Genomic DNA, 14367 nt, shown 5'->3' with positions numbered 1-14367 from the left:
AGGCTGACCAACTTGTCCAAGGTCACCCAGGAGCCTGCAGTGAGCCCAGGGCTCCCTCCTGCCCTCCATCAGATGGGCAGCGTTCAGGCCAGGGAGGGCGCGTGCTGGCCAGCCCAGAGCGGGTGAGATCGCTCCAGCCTGCCTCTGCGCCCACTCCCCTGTGCGCCCTGCTGCCAGAACGGCACCCCCGCTGTCCCTGGCGCCCAGTGGGGGCGGCAGCGGGGACCGCCAGGGCTGGGGGCTTGTTGAGCCCGCGGAGTTCGGCTCGGTCGGGAAGACGATGCGCGGCGAGCTCAGGTGATCCGGGGCTGGGGTCCTGCGCCAGCAGCCCCTGGCCCGCGCCTCGCGCCCGCCGGCTCCCCAGCGCGGGGGCTGGAGCCCGCACCCGAGGGGGCGGCGGGGAGGGCGCAGGCAGCGGCTGGGAGCGCAGCGGCAGCAGCGGCGGCAGAAGCTCGGCTCAGCGGCTGGGGGTGGCCGCTCGGATCTGCCAGGGCGCCTCGCTCCCTCGCCTCCGGCAGCGGGTATGTGCAGCAAGTGTGCCGGGGGTCGGGACTGCAGGAGCCCACAGGTGCCAGCGGGGACGCGGCGGGGGCGGGGCCGCCTGACAGAGTCGGGGGCTTGGGGGTCCTGGACTCAGGAGATTCGGCTTTGCGGTAGGGTGGGCTGCGTGCGTGGCGGCTGGGGTGTATGTGGGCTGGCTGGTTGTATACGACGTGTTTCCAGCGTGGGTCCACTGTAGGCTTGGGGCTGGTGCTTTGCACTTGTGTATGTAAGTACTTGTGAAACTGGATGTGTGCTCACTGACTATACAAGGAAGGTTGTGTATGGAAAGATTTGTGTTTGTGCCTGTGTGTAAGAAAGAGCATAGGCTATGCATCCATAGCCAAGTGTGTAACTGAATAACTGAATGTGTGTGTGAACTCTATGGCTGGTCCTTGATGTACAAAGAGTGTGATGTGTGTGTGTGTGTGTGTGTGTGTGTAAGAGAGAAAGAGAGAGAGAGAGGAAAGAGTGTGTCTTGAACGTCCACCTGGGTGTGTGTACGTGGCATGAGTGTTGGGTGCGCTGTGCTGCATAAAACCTTGGCGGTCACTGCTAGTACTCGCAACCATCCTGCAGTTGCCTTTCACAGAATCCCAATCCCGATTTCAGATGCATTTCCTCACAGCTTGCTACCCTGTGTGGCCCTGTGCTGTTAATTGCCTTTGGAAGAAGTGGCTGTTGATACAAGGAAGTGGCAGCTGGAGAGGTGAAAAAGTGGTAGGCATGAGCTTGTCTTCCTAGAGTTCAACGTTAAGAGAAAATCTTGGCTTGATTTCCATTTGGTCCAATCAGATGAAGAAACGGAATGTTTCTTAGGGTACAGGTTTGGCATGAACCAAAGATGACTTTTGATGGAAAGACACTGATTAACTTTGCCCTGCCTGTCTTCTATTGCTAGGATGGATTCTGGGGGCCTTAAAACTGTGGGGGACTGTGGTGGGTAGTAGTGGATATTTACCCTGTCCCCTGAGTGGAACTTCAGCATCAGTGACCAAGGGAGATGTTGCTACTCTCCTGGTGAGCCAGATAGTGAAGGAAAAGGACGTGGGTGATGGATGCGGTGCCCTGAAAACAAGAAAAAGTCAGGGCAGGGATGAGACGTGCAGAGTTCTGAAGAGCAGCTCTCACCTAGGAAATATACAAGTGTCAGGAAAAAAATTAGTAAAAAGTAAAGAGGTTTTGCAGCATTAGTAAGTGATTTCTTAATCATGTTTATTTTCCTCATGCATTTTCATCTTAAATTCTCTCTTATGTTTGCATCATTCCCTCCTATGGGAAATAGCCTTATTATAATTATAGAGGAGAGCCACAGTCATTATTTAAATGCCAGGAGAACTGTAGCCCACTGAAGCTAGCAGGAGCTTCAGGGAGTGTTTAGTCCAGCTCATATGGAGCAGAAGGAGGCCTGAGGTCCCAGAGGACAGTCATGTCTCTGGTTCCCCTGAGTTATCTGGATTTCAGTCATGATGCTGTTCCTTCTAGGGCCACCGTGTCCTTGTAGCCAACAAATCAAATGTGTAGCATTTCACCCTGCTCTTCCGGGCCTCCCTGATTCTATTCATCTCCTCATCTCCTCCCCCAGCTTCACAGACTAAAGGACAGCACCTGAAACCCAACATAAGCATCCTGCTGCCCCAAACCGCCTCCTGACTTTCCTGCCTTTTATAGAACACCACCATCCTCTACATCACCCAGTCTGGGAACTGAAGTCACCTTTTTATTCCTCCTCTTCCTTCATCAGTAGCTGCCATCGTTTTCATCAACAGGCAGGTTTTATGTCTTCTCTCAATACCTCTTAAATCTATTATGTTTTTCATTCCCACTGCCGCTACCTTACCAAGTAAGACCTTTATTTGGGAGTTTCTGGAGACAGGAACAGGTATAGACTGTGATCACTGAAAAAATGCAAAGCGAATACACCAAGTCAACACCCTCAATATGATGATCACTGTCTGACTAACAAGTAAAATCAGGTTTTTGGAAGAATCTGGATGATGGCTGTGGCATCATTATGTGACATAGATCATTTGTTTCCTTGTCTAAGTTTTGGTTTATTCTCCTGTGAAACGTAATTAATGATTTCAGCAAGAATCTAGTCACTACATCATTTCCAAGGATTCTCTCAATGCTAGAATTCTCTGATTGCCATTGATATTCTTGGTTTGAGCAAGAAACATTTCATCTAATTTTTTATGGTTACCTTTCTGATACTTAGCCAGTCCATTTGTCGATATGAAAATTCAATTTGTTGTTAGGAAAAGCAAACTGGCAAGGAGGGAAAGAGTGAAACACACTCTTGACTTCAGTCTGAGGTTGAAGCTCAACTGTATACATCAAGCCTTAGAGTTGGAGGAGTTTTAGAGATTACCCATTCTCACCTCCCATCAAGTGCCAGAATCTCCCATATCAGTGCCTTTTGAATATTGAAAAATGTGTCCAGCCTTATTAAGGTAACTTCACACCATGCAATAATTCAAGGTTTCTTGGCACTATTGGAATTTTGAGGTGTATTATGCATTGTTGTGAGGACTGTGCTCTGCATCATAGAATGTTCAGCAGCATCTCTGGCATTTATTAGATGCCAGTAGCAACCCCTACTTGTGACAACCAGAAATGTCTCTAGGCACATTGCTAAATGTCCTGTGAGAGTGGGTGGGAAAGTACCCCTCCTCCCACCAGTTCAGCTGAAAACCACTGCTGTCATTCAAGCATGAGTCTTGTAACCTTGTACAGAAACATCTTACAACAAAGTTTTTAAATAAACAGATGAATTGCTGTGTTGCTAGCTGCCTTCCCGCTCCCTTCCAACTTTATCACCCTCACACATTTACCTTTATCCCTCCCGGTTTTCACTGCCTTGTTGCTGTGCCTGGAAATGCTCAACATGCTGCTGAAGGCTGAGGAGCATTTGGGAGGCAAGATAATAATAATCTTAATAGCTCACATTAATCTAGACCTTGATATGTGCCAGATGCTGTTCTAAATGCTTAATGAAAATGATCTTATTTAATCTTCATTAAGAATCCTATGAAAGAGATACTTCTGTTACTCTCATTTTGGCAATGAGGTAACTCAAACAGAGAGGTAAAATAATGTACCCAAGTTCTCTCAGCTGTGGAGTAGTGACGCTGGGGTGGGATCATGTATTGTCTGATTCCAGAGTCCATGCTCTGAACCTCCATACTATAATGCCTTGCATGAATGGGATCTTGGTGTTACAGGGTGGAAAAGAGCTTAGTTAGATATCCCCAAGCCCAGTTGTAGATCCAAGTCTGCCTTTGGAAAACAGGAGAGACCATGAGTTTGTGAGTCGTGTTCAGCTGGAATGTGATTTCTCTCATTTTTATTTCTTCACACTCTCTCTGTTATTCAGAAATAGCTCAAAGGCATATGTAGAGTGAGAGGGGTGGTGGCAGGGTTGGGTAATAGAAAAGTGGGAAGGTGCAGGGGAAAGGAAGGATGGAGAAAGGAACAATGTATGATACCTTTATTTCTCCATTAACTTCTTCTTACCATCAATCTAACCTTCAGATATTTCTTCATTGTCAAAATTAAAGTTGCCATATTTTAAATCGACTCTCTCATTACACTTCCTGGTTTGTCCTTTGATTCTTTCATTCTTCAGGCTGTTGACTTTTTATACTATTAAGGCAGTAGAAAGTGGTACACATTTGAACAATGGGAGATACAATGTAAATGGCTATCCAATAGACTTATTCATAGGGCTAGCCTTAAATATAGTCAGAGTAAGAATGACTGCCAATGCTTGCAAATCTAAGGCATGTCTAAGAAGGTTGACTAATTTTTAAGACCTTATATCAACAAATTCACCGGTTTTGTAACTGCCAGTGAATAAATGATAGGACACTGGCTTTACCAGCCTCATGATTGGGTTAAGATAGTAGTTCTCAAACTTTCATGAGCAACAGAATAATTGAATTATTTGTAACACAAAGGATAAATGCCTGAGGGGATGAATATCCCATGTTACATAATCATGAAGTGATTATTACACATTGCATACCTATATCAAAACATCTCATGTACCCTACGTATCCACAAAAATTGTATATGAAAAAATATTAAAAAAACATAGATTGCTGGTAGGTTGAGGTCTGAGAATTTAAATTTCTAATAGGATCGCAGGTGATAATGTTGCTGCTGGTCTTGAGACCACTATTTGAGAACCATTGGGTTAAGACCTAAAGAACGAAAATGAAACTCAAAATCCAGCCACCTGGATTTTTAGAATGAAAATATATTTGATTTTAATATAACAAAACATTTGGATTCATAGGAATCAATGAGTAGAACAAGACTGAAAGGTCAATAATTACTAGGGATAAATTGACATTTCTTGCTAAGCATCTAAACTTTGCCTCCTGTTTCGAGTTTCAGAAAAACCTTTGCTTTTTCTCAGCAATTGTACTTCTAGGTTAGATTAATTCTGGTCTTAGATCTTGTCATATTCCTTGTCTCCACCTACCCCCACTGCTACTTTGATTTGGAAGATAAAGTTCCTCATTACTCACAGAGTAATCCAAATCAAAAGTCCTTTAATATCTTGTCTACTGCTGGATAAATTCTGAAGAGTCTCTTTAAGTTAAGAAAGCTATATTATCTGTCCATCCAGTTTGTATTTCTTCCCTTTCAAATCTACATTAGCACTATGGAGAAATCCAGCAGAAATTTAAGTCTGCACATTTATGTATAACTAATTAAATTTTTGATATCTCAATCAGAAAGTGTCTTTTAAAACCAAATTTCAAACTCAATCAACTCCTTCCTTCTTGAATATCAGCATCTATGATTTGCTTGTTGTCGTTGTTTGTTGTTGTTGTTTTGATGATCACACATCCTCATGCAAGCAAGGTGTCTCTAAGTACTTGCCCAGAAAGATCTGTTCTCAAACTCAGATTGACATAATCTTTATTGAATATTTTATAGGTTGTGGAGTTTCATACATCTAGTCTTCCTTGATTTTTCTATCAATTCCTGAGAGAAGTATTGTTTCTCTCATTTACAGTTGAGAAAACTAAGGCCTAGGCACAGTAAGAAAACTCTCGTATTAGTTAGAAGGCTAGGTGTATTAGTAAATATGTTTATTGGTTATACATAATAGAAGCCAACACCGGTTATTTAAACAAAAAAAGTTGGAATGTATTGAAAAGATAACAGTGCTTTTCCTTAGGAGTTAAGGAACTGAACTCCAGGAAGGATGAGAAACCAGCCAACTCTGGAAAACACTGCTCCCAGAGTTCATGACCCTTTCCCCATTGCTCTGTCATTAGTGTGACACATTCCCAGGAGTCTGTTCTCTTAGTTCAGATTCTCAAGAAAGAGATCTGATTGGCTCAATTGTTTATGGCCAAGAAGCTATAGCAGAAGTATAGTTGCCATAGGCTCATCCTTGTGGTTGTGGTAGATTTTCCCAATGACAAGTGGTCTTGTGGATGCCCAAATAAATGTCCTCTCCTATCACACAACTAGTACGGCAAAGACAGGATTTAAACTCAGGTTTGACTTCAAGGCCAGTATTTTTCTTCTCCAAAAGGGATGTTGGATGGAGAATCACATAGTGTGGCTTGTAATAAAGACGATCTGCTTTTCTTTTTGAGGTTACTCCACATTAGGCAACCCCAACAAAACATCCTGATCCTTTCATTAGTGCATCTGTCTTGAACTCTGATGCTACAGTGGGCACATCCGGGCTCCTCTCTGTCCACCTGGTTTCTGTGTCATGTGGCCTGGCTTCTCATTCTGCTCGTGTTTGTCACATCTGTTCACCTTGCATGACCTAACTCACAGATTGTACCCCATCTTCTACCTGTACGGTAGATCATCATTGCTGATGCCAAGCACTTACCATGAGCATTGCTGAGAGCTCTGTATCTCACTTAACTTTTCTAAAAACTCTGTTGTTGCCCTTTTGGGGCTTATTTTCCAATATTTTATTATGAAAATACATACTTAAGGGGCATGTTGAAAGAACTATATAGCGAACACTCATATAGTCACCAAAAAGATTCTATAAGTATCATTTTACCATAGTTGCTTTGTCATATTTCTATCTGTTCACCAATCCAGTTTTTGGATGATTGCAAAGTTGTTGTTTCTTGTTCTTGTTTTTATGCTGAGGAAACAAACCAAGACAGGTGACATGCCCTGCCCAAGGCCACTCACGAGGAAGTGATTGGGCTGGGACTTAACACTGGCAGTCTGGCTTCCCAAACCACCTTCTTTTTTGTTGGTTTTGTTTTTGAGACAAAGTCTTGCTCTGTCACCCAGGCTGGAGTGCAATGGCACAATCTCAGCTCACTGCAACCGTCACCTCCTGGGTTCAAGCAATTCTCCTGCCTCAGCCTCCTGAGTGGCTGGGACTGCAGGCACACACCACACCTGGCTAATTTTTGTTCTTTTAGTAGAGAAGGTGTTTTGCCATGTTGGCCAGGCTGGTCTAAAACTCCTGACCTCAGGTGATCCGCCTGCCTCAGCCTCCCAAAGTGCTGGGATTACAGGTTGAGTCATCGCTCCTGGCCCAAACCACCTTCTTAACCACCAAGCAGCTTTGTCTCCTCTGGAAAGGGAGAAGGAAAGACTCACTGAAGTTGAGGTAGTGGCAGAGCAATGTTTAGTGCACAAGTCATCTGATTCTCAAGCTCCATTAATTTCTATTACATTGAGCCACAAAAAATAGTCCATCTTCCAAGTAGTAGTTTTTCTTTGCTCCCCCAAAGATCAACAGTTTTGGTATTTTGCCATCTACCTCAGATCTCTGAAAAATTTGATTTTTGACACAGATGATTTCATAAAATGAATGAACTCTTTTTTCCTTCTCAATATTTAAAAATAATTTATGAAAATGACAGACTGAGAAATTATCATTTTGGATAACTTTTTGCAATGTTCGGAGGACTTTCACCTATGTTATCTTATTCGAGCTTCATGAGTAGCAGTGGATCTATAAGATAGGTGGGCTGGATGTCTTCACCACAGTGAACAGCTATAAATCTAGGGCAAAGCAAGGAGCTCAAGGTCACATGATGCCAAGAGCAAAGTTGGGCCTTAGTTAAAAACTTATTCTCTTTCAAGTGCTGATAGACATTCTGGATGCTTTGAGAGGCTAAATAAATACTAATTAGTAAATTAGGCTTGGCAAGCTGAGATAGGGACCACTGAGATCTGGATATTTTGTGGGATAACTTAGTGGTTAAGGATCTGGGCTCTGGAGTCACTGCCTGGAATGGCTTTGGGCAACTCCTCTTTCCTATGCCTCAGTTTCTTCATCTGTGAAATGAGAATAATTGCAGAACCTCCTCATAGTGTGATGCGAAGGTGAATGAGGTAATGCACAGGAAGGGTTAGGTTCTTGGTCTGTTATAAAAATGTGCCATTGCTCTTCTTCCACTTACTCCTCGGGAGCCCTTTCTTCTGTGTTAAATGGGCCCCTCTAAAATCTATGGGTATAGTTTTATTTTTTCTCCAGGGGTTGGTTTAGAAACTCTTGGTAGGAGACTGTAGACAGCAACCTTTCGGGAGGTGACATTTTATTAGTCTAGGAAACATGCAGATTTTGCTCAGGAATTTTCATCTAAGTGGCTGTAAATAGCCTATGTCTTTTGAGATTGCACTGATATGATCATCAGCACATGATATCTGAAATAGAGAATTCTGTATAAGTGGTTTCCTAATTCATGAGGTTCAGAAGAAATAGCACAGAGTGAGGACAGCAGAGGTAAACATGCCTGCAGAAACCTTCCTCTTGGCACGCATAGCAAATACTATAATTTTAGTCTCTCAGCCAATCAGGCATTTGCACAGATACAGAAAAATCATTAAAGAGGATTTCAGAAGGGTGCGTTCACCTGGACAGATTGCCCTCTATCCTGGCAGTGCAGGGTTTCTACCTGAACTACTTTCCAGGAATCATCTTCATCGGAATCTCTGGAGCATTTGTTAAAAGAAAGGTTCCCGAACCTACTGATTCAAAAATGCTTTGAGTATGGTGATGTCTGAACCTACAGTATTCCATGAGATTTTTAGATATACTAATGCTTGAGAACCACTTCTATGAACAGCGCAATTCTGTAAGATTCAAAATGCTAGCTGTAAAGAGTTAATTTAGATCAAATGTAAATTTTGGTATGACCTGCTCACAATTCCAGGCCTCTGGAATCAATAATGACAAGAACCCTTGGACATTTTCAAGCTCAGCCCTTAAGAGGCTTATCTTATAGAGAAGAGGAATAATTTCTGTAACCATATCCTAAAGTAGGTGAGATGGGCCCCTAGGTGCACAGCTGCCTTTTTGAAGAAGCAGAGTAGGAAACATGTACCCTCCAATGATTGGGACACAGAAAAGCTGGAGTCCACCTTGTTACAACAGCTGGCTAATATCATACTGTGAACTCGCTGAGCACCTGCTTTACAAGTGTTCATTTTCTGTTTTTAATTTTTGCATCAACCTTGTGAGGTTGTTGGTATGCTTATCCCCATTATACAGATGAGGCTGTTGAGGCTAACAAAAGTCAAGTATTTTCCCCAGGTCATATTGCTAATTAATAGAAGTAGGACAGATTCCAGGGTTGTGCTTTGAATCTGGGGTTGGTAAACTATCTGGCCCACTGCCTGTTTTTGTATGGCTTGCAAGCTAAAAAGAAGATATTTACATTTTTTAGTTATTTGAAAAAAATCAAAAGGAGAATAATATTTTGTGAGAAGTATAAATAATGTAAAATTTAAATTTCTATGTTTATATATTTAATTTTATTGGAACACAATGGTGTCCATCATTTATGTATTGTTTATGGCTGTTTTCATATGGCATAGCAGAGCTGAATAGTTGTGACAGTGACCTTATGCTCTGGAAAGCCTAAAATATTTGGTAAATAGCCAATTACAGAAAAAAAGTGCCAACACCTGCTTTAAACCATGATGCCAGCATTTCTCAAACTTCATTCATTTGAGTTCTACTTCGTGATTCTCACCACCTTTTCATACCATCTGGAACATTAACTGTGTAACATTTTTCTTTAGATCAATTAATTTTCCTTAAATAAATTTATTTTATAAAGAAACAGAAATGAAAGCGAAAACCAGTACCAATTGCGAGAAATAGAAAACAACTGTAAAAATAAATACAATATACCAAGAACAATGTATTTATGTTAGATTCAGCGAGATAGCTGGAATGGACAATGCTGGTGTTGCTTCATTTCCCTGCAGATTCCCTGACCATTTCTGTGTAAGCCGTCAGACTTCCAATGATGAACCTGCGACATTTTTGGAGGGCTTGTGTCAGTCTACTGGAATCCCCTTTGCACACAAGCACAATAAATTGGAGGTGCCTGAGAATCCTGAATATTCCACTGTGGATAGCTCTAACCAATAAATGGTGGGTATGGGAGTATCCATACTCAACCTTCCTACCCCCTTGTTTGGGATGATTCTGAGGCATATGTTTTACACCATTTCCCAATGCTTTCTTGTGAGATTAAGTTTCAGTGGCTTAATAATACACATCTTATTGACTGTGTCTCATTCTGTTTTTTATATTATTATTCTCCTATCAGTGTACTGGCACCTGCCAAATTAACCATGTGCATTTAGTCCTTATCATAAGATCTGCTTCTTGGGGTATGAACTAAGACAACAGTGTCTCTAGCAAAAGAAAAAAAAATTGTGAGCTTGAGACCTATTCTTCTCTATTATAAAAGATAGATTAGAAAATAACTAGAGGGTTTTCATAAACTAGCACCTATTTGAGTCCTTTTCATCAACATAAACAACATGACTAAAGTAGAAAATGAAAACAGAGCACATTTTTCACCGCATAATCTGATGAGTACTTGATGCTCTACATACCTACTGCCTAATACCATATTCTTTCTCCAGTGGGATATAAACCACACTTGGAGAATTGCTGTTTTGCCACGGTGGTTCTCAAAGAGTGGTCCCTGAACCACCAGCAGCAGTTAAAATGCAGATTCTCCATTCTAAATCTTCTGTATCAGATAGTTGGGAGCAGAGTTCAGCCTTTTTGTTTTTACAAGCCTCCGGGTGATTCTTATGCATGCCTAAACTTGAGAACCAAAAGAGTTCTGTTATCATTGCATTTCTGGATTTCATTAGAATTCATAATCATCTAAGATTTGTTTCTTTCCCTGAAACATTACTGACTGCTGGCTTTCTGGCCTCTACGCCTCCCACTGAGGTGGATCCTGTTGCTTGCCAAGGCACACAGATCAATAATTGGACAGAACTGATGATTGAAATGATCTACCTCACAGTGAGTCTCAAAATTCTCCTGAGCCTTGCACCCATTTCTCCTCTGGAGCCACAAAGACAAGGCTAATTCCTTCTCTAATTATCAAGTAGAACTTTCAGATTATGCCATGCCATTTATTCTCAGATGCTTGCTGATCATGTACTATATCTCTTTTCTCAGAAATTGTGGTCAAAAGCAGCTGAAATGTTAATCAAGTGATACCAAAAGCACATAAACTGAGCCTTCTCTTTTTTTTTCCCAAAAATTCTCAGATTCACACTTAATTCATTCTGATTTCTTGGGATCTCATCATATTCTTTGGTGAAAAATAATCTCTACCTTAAAAAAAATAAACCTGATTTATAGAAACACTCTAGAAGGTGTATTTCCATTATAACAGAATTGGATTCCATATTGGATATTCAGTTATGGAAATTAAATGGCTAGAAACTTTTTATTTAGGATTAAATCTTTCTAAATGACTTAGTTCAAATGGCATTTTTACTACCAGCACTAAAATGATTCAACATGTGGAACACAGGCTTTTCTTTTCTTAATAGTTTGTACATATTTTCACCTGTACACTGTAATTTAGAGCTCTAGATAAACAACATAGTTTTTTGGTGACAGACTAATTTATAGGCAAAAATTCTTTTAAAGAGAATGTATCAGCTGATTAAGGTTAAAAAATTGCCAAGACAGCATCCTATAAATTCTGAATGTTTCCCAGAAAACAAAATCCAAATAAATAGTCAAGGAGAGGATTTTTCTCCCATTTGGTGAGAGTACTTTCTCTGTTGCAAGTTTTCAGATGATTCGATAATTTTTTTCATACTGAAGGTCAAGAGAGTTTGGGGTACTAGGAAATCACAATTATCATGGAATCTATAAGATTGTTTGAGGGTTGCTTGCTTGTGTGATCCTGGTGGAACTGTGTGTTTTAGTGCATATGGCAGGTAGTATGTTAGAGCAGTGAGGTGAGAAAGCCAACAACAAACCTTTGGACAGGTAATTCTTACCAATATCTAGTCTTATACATTTCTCTTACTTTTATTCTACCTGATCAGTGGATGGAACCTATTTGAGACATTCTACAAGTTTCCTGTAACTTTAGAGAAGTTCTAATTGCTTGACATTTCTCCCTGGGGTTCATCTTCTGACCCGTTCCATTCTGCAACTGGGAAAATTGAGATCATGAATCATGAACAGACTTGTCTAAGAATAGGACAATGAGTTAGTAGCAGGGTCAGGTGAGGGTCTAGTTCCAGTAACTCCTTCTCCAGTGGGCCATAATCAATTATTCCATTATGTCAGGATCCCACCCTTAATTTGGCTGTTAACATAAATAATGTTTTACTTACTTCTGACACTTGTCCCAAAAAAGGGTATTGGATATGTCCTTTGAAGTAGAAATTTAACCTGGGTAGCCATACTCTATTTAAAAACATGGTCAATCCAAGCATATTTATGCATGAATATCCATCCATGCAACCAAAACCAGAGGAAACAAAACAGTGCACAGCAAAGCAAGCTGAGATTGTGACATAGCGCCAGGTTGGCAGATGTTGGCACTGTACCAAGCTACATCAATATTTCATTCCAATAGGTGGCAACTATTTACAGGTGAACCTTGTGCTCACATTTCTTATAATAGAGGTGAAACTACAAACCTTCTGTTAACCATTAACAACTATTTCACAGCAACATTTTGGAGAATTCTGAATCAAAAACAAGGGTAAAGATGGGGTGCACTTACCTTTTGGGTTTGCCCTTAAAACTTGTAAAGCCAGAAAACCTAGGATTAGATAGAATTGGCATTGAGTGCCTTAAATGAAATAAGCTCTTTCTCCTCCTCCTAGTCTTACAAGGAAAACTCAGCTTCTGAATATATCCATCAAGAAAAAGAAGCTCAAGGGAAGCTAATAGAGATTTTGTTGCTGCAATTTTACTTTTATGATGGATAAAATGTTCTGAGTAATTCCGGTGGTTTAAGCTTGTCTTCATGGTCATGAGAGACTATTGAAACATGGATTTTTACCTCACATGGTAAAAGTGTTTGACTCTTCACCCATCCCTTTTCCAGAACTTGCCAAGCTCTTTTTCCGATGATCTAGGACTGTCTCTGCAGGGGATTAGTATGGAGGGTATCATTTCTTGTCCCTTAGCCCAGGTATGGGGTACAGGGTGACTGTCATTAAAACACACTCACACCCCACATGCATACACACCAGGTATTAATGGACTTGAATTGGCAGAATGTTGAGAAGTGACACAACTTGCCCCTGAACATAGGAAATGTTCTGGGTTGATAGTGTTTTTAATTAGTAAGGCAGTGTTTTGTGAAGAAGCCAGAAATATAAGTATGCAAGATAAAAGCACTGGTTCCTTCCACATCCCCCTCACCCTATGCAATCTTCCCAGCAAGAGATGTTCCTATAATCATGGCTCTGATTAGTTCTCCCTAGTGAGCCCTGCAGAAAATAGTGGAGCATAATCAATTAATCAAATTAGGATAGGTACTAATCATCAACTCCTCCTTCCTCTGTTCCTTTCTCTCTGACAAAATACATGCTATCTCACTTGTTTGTTAAAGGCAATCATTTTAAATTTGCTCATTGGGTTTCAGTGCACAAAATCTAATAATGTATATGCTATGAATATATAAGATTTTCCCTGTGCTGTAACATTTTCATATGCAGTTTTAATGATATGAACTTTAGGTTTTAATGGCTTTTAAAGCTGAAACTATCCATCTTTTATTCCTTTTAATCTGTAAAACAATGCAATGTTGATTCTATTGTATATTCCTCAGGGTTCATTTGCTTGCTGACTGGAACACAACTCAAACTGGCTTAAGGAGGAAAACAGAATTTGTTGGCTCTAGTAATTAGGACATTCAAGTGTAAAATTATCTTAAGACACTGCTGGATCTTAAGCCTCAAATTACATAGGCAGGACAGTGGCATTCCCTGGGTTGCACCTCTGCTTTCCTTTGGGTTAGTTTTCTTCTCAGACAAGCTCATCCCATAGGGTGGCAATGATAGCCACCATCAGCTTCAAACTCTCTGACAACACCAGGGGAAAGAGAGATTCTTTCTAGCAAAAATTCTAGGCCTGGCTTTCCCTGGTCCAGCCAGTAACGTAAGGGATTCTTGTTGTCAGGAATGGACCATTCTGATTGACCAGCCCTGCTTATGTGTTCATCACTGGAGCTAGGGATTGAAGTGGGGAAGGGGTGTCTCCAGTAAGGAAAAGCAAGGAAAGGTGAAATAGATGGATGGATAGCAGAAAATTATAGTAAACATTCATTTTCATCAGGATACTCTCTTGCTCCAGTGAAAGGAAGTATAATAAGATGACAAGAATGATATAAGCTAAACCTGGAGTTTTGGAATTCACAGCCCTGAATTCTATCCCCAGATTAGTCAAGTGCTAGCTGTGTATGACTTTGGCAAGTCAATTAACCTCTCTGATCCTCATTCTCTTCATCTATAGATTGGAGGTTCGACTCAGAGGTTGGAGGAGGAGAAAAAGAGCAATGTCTGGCACTTATTAAC

The 14367-nt window shown here is 41.1% G+C and overlaps 1 protein-coding gene across 4 annotated transcripts in view; it reads left to right on the top strand.

The window, feature by feature from the left end:
- The first annotated feature begins 255 nt into the window (after positions 1-255).
- The window catches only part of HTR4 (5-hydroxytryptamine receptor 4), a 212425-nt gene continuing 198313 nt past the window's right edge, over positions 256-14367 (top strand). For 3 of the 4 annotated variants that reach the window (XM_002744348.7, XM_035288086.3, XM_008987493.5), the window contains exon 1: positions 256-521. The gene's annotated coding sequence lies outside the window, so the exon portion shown is untranslated. Of the gene's footprint in view, positions 569-14367 lie in introns of all 4 variants that reach the window. The other variant, XM_035288069.3, reaches the window with a different exon arrangement.

This window comes from Callithrix jacchus, chromosome 2 (genome assembly GCF_049354715.1).
Source record: "Callithrix jacchus isolate 240 chromosome 2, calJac240_pri, whole genome shotgun sequence".
NCBI lineage: Eukaryota > Metazoa > Chordata > Mammalia > Primates > Cebidae > Callithrix > Callithrix jacchus.
The sequence above is the reverse complement of the archived record's forward strand: the minus strand, read 5'-3'. Positions and strand labels throughout refer to the sequence as shown.